This window comes from Carassius carassius, chromosome 1 (genome assembly GCF_963082965.1).
Source record: "Carassius carassius chromosome 1, fCarCar2.1, whole genome shotgun sequence".
Taxonomy (NCBI): Eukaryota; Metazoa; Chordata; class Actinopteri; order Cypriniformes; family Cyprinidae; genus Carassius; species Carassius carassius.
In genome coordinates, this window is record NC_081755.1 from 33,121,333 (window position 1) to 33,132,786 (window position 11,454).

An 11,454-nucleotide genomic window follows, 5' to 3' on the forward strand; every position below is an offset into this window, starting at 1 on the left:
ATTCAAGAATTTGAGTGAACTTTACAAGGAATGGACTGAGGTCAAGGCATCAAGAGTCACCACACACAGACGTGTCAAGGAATTTGCTGAACCACAGACAACATCAGAGGCATCTTACCTGGGCTAATGAGAAGAAGAAGTGGACTGTTGCCCAGTGGTAGAAAAGTCCTCTTTTCAGATGAGAGCAAGTTTTGTATTTCATTTGGAAACGAAGGTCCTAGAGTCTGGAGGAAGGGTGGAGAAGCTCATAGCCTAAGTTGCTTGAAGTCCAGTGTTAAGTTTCCACAGTCTGTAATGATTTGGGGTGCAATGTCATCTGCTGGTGTTGGTCCATTGTGTTTTTTGAAAACCAAAGTCACTGTACCCGTTTACCAAGAAATTTTGGAGCACTTCATGCTTCCCTCTGCTGACCAGCTCATAACACCTCAGCAGTGCCACAAACTGATCACCTCCATGACACAGCGAATTGAGGCAGTAATTAAAGCAAAAGGAGCCCCTACCAAGTATTGAGAACATGTACAGTAAATTAACATACTTATGAAGTATTCTAATTTATTTAGATGAATTGGTGGGTTTTTGTTAAATGTGAGCCAAAATCATCACAATTAAAAGAACCAAAGACTTAAACTACTTCAGTCTATGTTCACTGAATTTATTTAATACAGGAGTTTTACAATTTGAGTTGAATTACTGAAATACATTTTTATTAAATGTATTATTTTTTTATTTAATTTTCACTTTATAATTGCCTATTTTAGCTTTTATTGTTTTATCTTATCTTTTTTTATTGCGTAAATGTATTTTAATTAGTAAACTTAGATGGTTTAAATATTTTTATTTAAAATATTAAATATTAAAATGTGTTAATTAGTTTTAAAAAAACTATATATAAAATTATTTAATTCTTTTTTTAACACAATTTTTTTTAAGACTATCCCGCCGGTCATCAACCTTGTCAGTTGTCTTTTAATTTCCTTTTTTTCAGTATTCTTTAATTTTATTTCAGTTTTCTTGCTTAGTTTAATCTTATTATATTATCCTTGCTACAGACCACCAGGTGGAGCAGGCCGAAATCCATTCCTGCGGTGAGGAGGGCGATGATCCCAATTCATGGTGCGACACAGTTACAGACCCTGCTTTATAGAAAAACATGTCTAGTGATAAAGTGAAGTCTATTCTTATCAGAAAAGGAGCAGCTCCTTTCCAAAATTAAAGTACTCCCCGTCAAATGGATGTATTTACTGTTACTCGTGCAAACTATTTTCCACTAAGCATAATGCCTTCGTTGATGGATTTTGCGACTGGAAATATTCGGAGAGGGTTGGGGAACTTGAGAGAAGCGTGGAGCACAGGGCTTGTATGTCACAATGTCACATAGGTGCTCAAAGGGCACAGAAACCATTGATTTAATTCAATAAATGGACTCAGAGAAGGAATACTGGAAACAAGTATATGGCGTAGTTGTATCAGTCATTTTTTTAGGGGAGAGAGGACTGGCATTCGGAGGAAATTATGAGTTGTTGAGTTCAGCTCATAATGGAAACTTTCTAGGCATCCTCGAACTTTTGGCAGAGTATGCATAGCATTTTTCCTGTGTTTGTTCTTCCCGTGTGTGATCTTGGATTGTTTGACTCTGATTCGCTGCTACCTGCCCTGACCTCTGCTTGTTACTGTTAATGATTCTGGATATCCCTGACACACCTGACGCCGTTCCTGATTACTGCCTGTCCGACCATTCTCTTAAATAAAGTTCTGCAAATGGATCTGAATGTCTCTGACTCATCTTTACACTAAGAGGCATTGGCTAACATATCCAATGACATGCAGGAGAAATGAGAAACTCGAAGCGAAGCTTCTGCGCTGTGCACCAAGCTGGACACTATAGAGATGGCCTTCATGGCGCATTTTTGGAACACAATACATTGTGCCTTTAAATCTTTCACGAGTTCACGCTTACATATAATTAGTTGAGGTATGCTATGCGTATTTGGCATGCTGTCCGGGGAAGGGCTCCGAGCTCGGGAATGGCCTGAACCTAGAGTACCCCCCCTTCCCTGTCTATTTATAAAGTGAACTCGAAGTGAGGAGATGGGGTGGAGGAGGGATGCTGATAAACCGTCAATGGATAGAGGGAAGTCAACGATATTTATACTGTGGTATTGATTACTAAATTCTGGTCCACCTGTGTTGATTAGGCTAAGTATCTGACGCGCTCCTCCCGAATCTTGTTACTAGAACTTAATTTGCATTGATTGGATTTATTTACCCACGTAAAAATATTTATTTAAATCTCCTTTCTTATTTACAGCATTATCTTAATAGGCTGTATATTAACTTTGGGAGAAAACCAGTTGTTCTATGTGAAATCAGACATTTGAGCACCATATAGCAAAAATGGCATGATCATAACACCCCTTGAATATTCGACTGTGAGATTGGTAGTCAAATCTGGCTCCTCCTATCAAAGCAACGAAACGTTGACTATTCGGGTCACCCCTAAGTAGGATAATACATAATTTTTTCTTGTTATAATCTGAGTTCAAAAAATGGTAGTGTGCTTAATGGGTACGTGAGCCAAATAGGTACGTTTGCCCTATATTGTAAGTGTTTGATATTGTTAGGAGGCAAGGAAAAAAGTGCACAGCCCTTATTGTTTTTACAAGTTTTCTTCTTCTATTATTATTTTATAATACTAGGGGCCAAACACTAAAGGTATAATATCATATAGTTACTATTTTCAAGTAATTTATCTAGAGACGGTTCATAGGTAAGTAGTGTCTTGGCCAGATTTCTAAACTCTGTAAGATACTCAAAAGGGAATTTGCAGCACAAATAAACTCCTTTCTTCGAGGTAATTTTATTAGTTAGGAAATTCAGTCTGTTTTTTGTTTTGTTTAATGCAGTACCGAAATTGCCCTTATAAAAAATAATTAGTCACTTCAGAATAAATTCTGATGAAAATAAGCTCTCAGATCTTGCCCTCTTAGATTTAAGTGTCTAATGATGGACATTCTAATCAATCATTTGGAAAAGTTAGTTGATCTTTCAGATTGTGTAATGGAGAAAGTTACCTGGCGTCCATCTGGCAAATCTCTGTTCTCTACCCAACAAAACTGACAAACTTCTTTGGCTCTCCTGGACATATAAGGATTTCTCACACTCTGCTTCTCTGTGCTTCACAGAAACCTGGCTGAATGACGCCCTTCCGGACAGCACGCTTCATCTGCCTGGCTTTTGCTGCTACCACTGATCTGTAACCTTTTTTTACAATCTTAATTTATCTCAAATGTAAATCAAACAGCCATTCACAAACAGGCTTTTTTTTCTTTTTTTTTTTAAACAATGGAGATACTCCGAAATGAACTGATATTTGCCCTCTCCAGCAGTGGCGGATCCAGGATGTTTTCATGGTAGACAGGAAAGGGGCAGCAACCAGTCTGGGGTGGCACAAAAATCTTAATTATTTCAATATCGAGATGGACTTGACTATAAAGTACTGGACTGTTTTAGTGCCTAAAACACAACTGAATACAATTAATTTGTATGACTGTAATTTAGATAGATACATAGATAAAAGTAATACTGAGTTAAAGACAATTTTTTTTTTTGGTATTACCTAGACTCCAGGTATATTAATAAAAGGGCTCACTATAACTTTATTGCTCAGTAAGCTTTGTTCTGGGTTTAAACACCCCCAAAATCTAGGATGAGACATGCATAAGATAACTAGTCAACCTTCACTGAATTTGTAAACAATCAATGAACTCCAGTCCGTGTTTAACATTCTATTAGTCTTCAAAATGAATTCATTGCAGCACATTTGTCACACCTAAATTTGCGCCCTATTGTGGACTCGAATTCCTCGCAGTTAGTGCGGTTTATTTATGAAGTGAGTGTTCGCCTCATAGAACGGCTGACAAGACATGAAAGTTTGTCTTCCTGAAATGACAATATCTCATCAGACCGCAGTTCACTGTTGTTCTACTGAAGCTCATTTGGCACCTGTACCTTTTCCGCGCGTGTGTCTCGCGCCTGGTGCTGAGGGCAAGAAGTGCTCATCTGAAAAGTCTCCCGTTTGTTATGGTCGCAAAAAGATACGCCGTTCCGCATCTTAAGTTTTTAATGAATACATGTTTTGAACTCCGTTAACCGTTAGATAAAACGTTCCATTAATTCTTTTTTATAACTAAGATTTTGATTATTTATAACGTTTTATTAAAGATTTTCACAGAATGAGTTTGGTACAATGGCGCCTCCCTAAGTGTGGCGCTCCTATGCACTGCATACATGTACTGTATATATACTGCATAGCCCGTTTTTAAGCCACTGATTATAAGGACAGCCAATAAGAGCAGCACAGCTGACACTGCAGCACCAATGACATGAAGCAGGGAGGCTGAGAGAAACATGTGTTTGAGTTAAACTTTCATCACTAGCAGTCCAGCTTGTTTTTAGACTCTTATACATCATTACCTGTGATAGTGATGAGCAGCAGCTCAGAGTCAGATGAACGGAAGGAGCGTGAAGAGACACTGACTTCATAAACACAACTGTAGTTTCCCTCGTGTGAATAATCTGCTTCAGGAAAGAAGAAGGAGGCAGAGTGATTGACAGCTGACTCAGTCCTGGTGATGTTTGATCCTCTGAACAGGTGAAAAGATCCTCCAGGAAACTGAGAGTCAGTGTTACAGATGATAGTGAAACTGTGACCCCTGGTGATCACTGGCCCCTGAGGCCCCACGTGAAACAATCCATCAGGATCACTGAGGAAAATACTGGGCTGCTGCAAGTTCACTAGAAAACAAGAAGAATACATTTATATGCTTACAGAGACTCAAACAATAAAGCTAACTTCAAAATGATTTCAAGAACTGCATCTTGTCAGGATCCCAAGTAATCCCAAGGCATTTTACAAAGGCAAAAAAAAAAAAAAAAAAATACACAATGAGTTCACTTGCATGTTACTGATGCATATTATGGGGAAAGTTGTGGCCTAATGGTTAGAGAGTCGGACTTGCAATCGAAAGGTTGTGAGTTCGAGTCCCGGGCCGGCAGGAATTGTGGGTGGGGGGTGTGCATGTACAGTTCTCTCTCCACCTTCAATATCATGACTTAGGTGCCCTTGAGCAAGGAATCCGAACCCCCAACTGCTCCCTGGGCGCCGCAGCATAAATGGCTGCCCACTGCTCTGTGTGTGTGCACTTTGGATGGGTTAAATGCAGAGCACAAATTCTGAGTATGGGTGACCATACTTGGCTGAATGTCACTTTCTTTTTTTTTTTTTCATATTATTTATAATGATACTAAGCTGACTGCACTCACCCGCAGTGATGATAACAATGTTGCTCAAAGGTGAATTGATGTTGTTTTGGTAGGAGTAACGACAGGGCAAATGTGGATTGGTTTAAACAGGATTTTACACAGGACGTCTACAAAACAAACATCTACCTATTGCTCATGTGTCCCTGATAACAAATTGATGATAACAAATGGTAACATTTAGCATAATTGTCACAATTTATAGGACTGAGGCTACACAAACTTTGTGTTTATGGTGTCTGTATTAAAAAAAAAAAATTATATATATATATATAGAGGGCACTCAACTCAGGACTCATTCAGAACTCCATTTCCCATTCTGCCTCATTCCTGGTACTGATTGCACACATACACACCTGCATCTGCACTCACACCTGCACCTCATATCAGCTAATACAAACACACCCATATAAGCAGCACACTCACACCAACTAACTGCGAAGTCTTGTTTAGACTGTCTGACATTTCAGAGCGTTTTTCCCCCTGTGTTTGTTATTCCCATGTTTGTCCTTTTGGACTGTGTATTCGACTCTGATTTCTCTGCTGCCTGCCCCGATCTCTGCTTGTTTCTGGTTATCCCTGACACACCTGACGCCATTCCTGATTTCTGCCTGTCTGACCATTCTCTTAATACTGCATTTGGATCCGAACGCCTCTGACTCTCTTCATAATAATACACACACACACACATATATATATATATATATATATATATTTTTGTTGTTGTTGTTATTTAGAAGTTTAACTAAAACCACTATTTTATTGTTTTAGTCCTTAACATGTCACATGGTAATCAGCAAGAAAGGCTTTCATTCTTACTTGTCTTCCCTGTATTTTTCCAAAAATATTAATATGACATGGTGTGATGTGGTTGAAGTCTGTAACACATCTGAGAAATACTTTGCCTTCATTTTCTGTTTTGTTTCTCACTCATATTATGCCCTTCTTTTTGGCTCAACTTATCTGCATGGCCAACATTGTCATCCTGCTGAAAACGTGGGTGCAATTTTAAACATTGAACATATTATATATAAAAAAAATCATAACAAAAATATGAGTTGTCATGATTTTGCTAAGTATATATTTACTGAAACCCTGACTATTTTATACTTTTTTTTATTAAAATAATTAATAAATGAAGTATATAACTCAACCCTGTCATAAGTTTATGAAAAATATATTTGTGACAGGGTTGTGGTTTTTCACTCAAAATGGCCACAGCTCCTCATGTAGTTAGGAGACTTTATATGATAGCAATAAAGTACACTGTTTATCCTCATGAATTAAAATAAAAAATAATAATTTTCCATTTTAATTTTATGTGACAGTTTTGAGTAAAAAAAAAAAGACGGGGTTGAGTTCAGACTGAGAGACATAACTTTAAAGTCTTTTTTATAAAATATCTTGCAGTTTTTTAGAAAAATATTTCTCACAAGAAAGGAACAAAAATAAATGCTTACATTATTGATAAAAATCACAGACACTATGCACATTTTGTTAATCATTTCCTAAGTACAAACTAAGTGAAGTACCTTTTTTTAAAGTTTGTTTAAGATGGATATAGCAATTATGTCATGCTAAAGAAAAGTAAAATGCAACAATTATTTTATTATTTATAATGGTCATACCAAAGTATTGTGAAAAGCTTCTAACAATTAATTTTTGTGAACTACCACTTTAAAAACTCTGGGGGACTGAAATATTACAGAATCCCAGCAATGGCCCACAAGCAAGCACTGCATTTTCAAAATGCTTAGGTGTTTTGGTGGTGAAAACAGCAGAAGAATACTTTGAAAATAGATGTACTTTTACCTAAGCAGACGACACCTGCATCTTCCCTATGACCACAGTTATGTTTTCCAAAAGAAGGATGTGAACACTGTGTGAGCGATGATTCACTTCCTGAACATCGCACATCCTCCAACCAGATCTGACCACTACCCTGGCCAAAATAAGCACTGCCATGTGCACTAACAGCTCTTCCACATCCCAGCTGTCTGCACACCACAGCAGCATTATTCATGTTCCAGACATCATCACATACTGTCCCCCATTGGCCATTATACAGGATCTCAACTCTTCCAGCGCAGTCATTTTTACCATTCACCAGTCTGATACTATAATTACCTTAAAAAAACACACACACACACACACACACACACACACACACACACACACACACACACACACACACACACACACACAAAAAACACATTATAATACAACTCGCATCTAACAACATGCTAAACTTGCAGATTAGCCAACACAGTGACTGGTTATGTCAGGATGCTGCTAGAATAATATCTGTTGTAAAAATGAGTGACTAACAGTCTGTTACTCACCAGTTACTGAAGTCAGAGCACTGGCTGTTGAGATGAAAAAACACACAAAAAAACCAGTGACATTTAATTTTTTTTTTATTTAACCAGGAAAGAGGACTCATTTAAACATTTTACTCTTACAATTAGATATGAATCACCAAATAAAATCTTTTAAAAACTTTGTCTCAAACTGATCTCATGTAAATGAGTAATGTAGCCTAGTACTGCCCTGATTTTACGAAACAGATGTTTAGTCCACAACACCCAATAATATCTGAATTTAAAAACTGAACCAGATCAAGTTTTCATTGGGTTTAAGCGTGTGTTTATTTCACATCTTCTGAACTGTTGACAACAAATACCTGCTTACATTGAAAGGAAGTCTGATTGGATTATTCTGAAAGAAGAAAGTCACATACTTTCTTCTGAGTAGAAGATGGACAACTTTTCATTCTCGGGTGAACTAACCCTTTAACACTGTGTGTTCTTGCTTGTATGAAATGCAAACCAGATAAATACACTGCACAGTCTCTAATTTGCACATATAACTATATATATATATATATATATATATATATATATATATATATATATATATATATATATATATATATATATACATACAGGTGCTTCTCAATGAATTAAAATGTTGTGGAAAAGTTCATTTATTTCAGTAATTCAACTCAAATTGTAAAACTCGTCTATTAAATAAATGAAATGCACACAGACTGAAGTAGATTAAGTCTTTGATTATTACATTTTTATTTCTTTTTTTGGTTCACATTTTTGTTAAATAATTGTTGTTTTAAAAATGTTTTTATGTTTAATGATACTTGTGTAAACCTACACACAAGTGAATATTAATGAAAACAAGAAAACACTGAATTTAACCCAAGAAAAGTTTAAAATGCTGCTAAATAACACATTCAACTGCATTCAACAACAACAACAACAAAAATCTCACTCCAAGCTGTTTGTTTAGTTTAGTTAATCTTTTTTAATTAAATTATTGTGAACCCATAATTTTTCTAGAATAACTTTTGCTGCTGTATTATCCACTAACCTAGTTTATGATAATATGTTTTTTTCATAGATTAAGATTATATAGCTTAAAGTTGTTCAGACCAATAAACCTGTTAGTGAATGTCTTTTAAAAATTCAAAATCAACCCATATATATATATATTTCAGTTCACAGTCAACAATGATAAAAAAGACTGCACAACTACATTCAGTTCACAGTCTTTAACTAAACTGTTTTAAGGATGAAATATTGTGTATGTGCAGTAATATAAGAAGACTATAATTAATTATATTTTCATCTATAACCTCCATCTGTTATGCAAAATAGAAATTGCAATAATTAAAAATTGAGTTTACCCAATATCAAAGTGAGAAGAGAAGGTCTTGGCATCGTGATGCTTGGCTTGTGTTCCTTCAAAATGTGCACAAATTAAGATGTTACTTCCTGATTAGTGAGAGGAGCTGATGACGCTTTGGTAAGAACAGAAACACACACCATGTGTATGTTAGGAACTGATCTGTCCATCAGTCTATTTCCCCTAAACTGGACACACCATAAATAGTTTTTACATAAGTGATAATAATGATGTGACCCTCACTGTTTTTCTCTGGTTCTGGTTCAGTTCTGGTTTGGTTCAGGTGTAGCTAATCCTGCTCCTGGAGGACTTCCATCCTGTGGTTTAGATCCAACTCTAATCAAACCAGCAAACCTAGATGTTCATGAATTATGTGGATTGCATGAAAACAGCAGACGTGTGTGCTGGAGAAGAGCTGGAACTGAAGTCTTCAGGAAGGGAGCAGGGTTTACCACTGCTGCTATAACTGACATTAATCAGCTCTTTCCAGACACTGCTGCTCCACCATTATTGAGTGGTAAAATGCATGTTTCTTCATTGAGAAAAAATTTGATAAAACTAATGTGCCAGACAAAATGTTGCCTTTTTGTAACATGTTGCCTGTAAAACAAATGACACTTCTGTATAAATATAACTACTGCATATCAAGTGTTTTCTGCAACAAAAGCGATACTGTTCAACTGTTTGAGAGTTAACCATATATGCTCACATGCATAGTACGTATAGATGGGGTTTAAGTGAAATCATTCTGAATTTGTGGTATTGACTCTGAGAATTGCAATTTTCTTTTTTAACACGGATAAAGCTGTGAGAAAGATTTGAGGAAGTGTCATTTTGTAGAAGCAAAGATATCTCATGCAGACGTGAAGCTGTTTGTTTAAACTTAAAATTAATTATTTTACAGCACATTAAAAAATAATGTTTATTGTGGTAAGATTTTTAAGCATAAATATTTGCAGGCACCCCAAACAAAGGTAATGCATATCAAGTAAATCATTCTCACAGTATTAATAAGGAGCGTATTTATTCATTTTCTCCTTCTCAGTTAGAAAATGATATAAATAATTTATGTATTTCACAATTCTCTTTCAGTGAGAATGTATTATTAATAGTATTAGGGTTTCAGTGGTGCTTCTATACTGACATTAAATTGCTATTTATAAATAATAACAGGGAGTTTTATGACTTTTTTTTTTTTTTTTTAAATGATGCTCAGTGTGTGATGACTAAAAGCTCTAAAAATACCTCCTGTACCAATCACACAGCCCTTTTTTTAGTTGAACCTTTCCCAGCATTCTGCACACTGAAATAAACTTTAACATGCAGGTCAGTTAGCACTTAACTTTTATTTGTGCAAAAAATAACAAAATAAATAAAATTAAATTTAAAAAGCGCTGTCTGTCAGCTGATTTTGGCCTTGTTTACACAGGTCGTTTCTTAAAATGCACTTGAAATGTCCTCAAGGTCTTGTGCTCATAATGTGTTGCTGCACATTTTTGCTTATCTGGTTGCAATTTGCAATGTTTCCTTTTCTTAAACTTATGTGGGAATGGAAAAATGCTTTCAGTATCAAGAGACACATGCATGGAGACAGCAGTCATCCACTGACCTGTCCAGGCAATGACAAGGATACAGAACAACAGACAGTGTTGCCAGTATTATGGTGAGCACATTAGAGAATGGAAAGATGCACTATAATCACATTTACCAATGAAGCATTGGTCTGCTCTTTACTTCTCAAAATAGTTATACTTCAGTGCTGAACAACACAAGAGTGCGGGTGCTCTTACACTTGGTTTGTCAGAAAGGAAGGCAGCAGACAGGAAGAACAGGAAGATGTTATCATGTGAAGATATTTTTAGTGTACCAAGATATGTTATATGACCTATTTTTTCACGTTTCCCCCATTTTTTTTAAATGCCCACAAAGCCATTGGAAATTTTCCACCTTATGTTCATGAATTAAATTAACAATGCCACAAATGTGTTTGAACCAGACTACTACCACACAAATTAGTGTACGTCACACAGTTTATATAATTAATTAGTTGTAGAGCTGTTAATTATTAGTCATTTTATGCATTTATTCTATCTAGGTTTAGGAATTGATTGCAACAAAGCTAAAAAAAGAAATAACAGTCTATCCTATAATATTACTCATAACTGTAGTAAATTTGGTTGTAACACTACTTTCTTTTTCTATTGTTCTCTGGAATTGCCAGTCCGCTGTAAACAAAGCCGATTTCATTACTTCTATTATTAGTCATTCAAAGCTTAATCTCATGGCCCTGAGAGAGACCTGGATCAAACCAAAGGACACTGCTACACCTGCAGCACTCTCCAATCATTTCTCATTTTCCCACTCCCCCCGTTTGACTGGAAGAGGTGGAGGTACTGATCTGCTCATCTCTAATGATTGGAAATTTAATCCTTTACC

At 36.1% G+C, this 11,454-nt stretch overlaps 1 long non-coding RNA gene across 1 annotated transcript; it reads right to left on the reverse strand.

Annotated features, from left to right (window-relative positions):
* Positions 1–7,288: 7,288 nt before the first annotated feature.
* LOC132146350 (uncharacterized) lies at positions 7,289–9,152 on the reverse strand. The gene is made up of 3 exons (XR_009434900.1): positions 9,020–9,152; positions 7,662–7,685; positions 7,289–7,446 (listed from the first exon to the last, which is right to left on the reverse strand). It is a non-coding gene; the product is annotated as an uncharacterized LOC132146350 (long non-coding RNA).
* Positions 9,153–11,454: the final 2,302 nt, after the last annotated feature.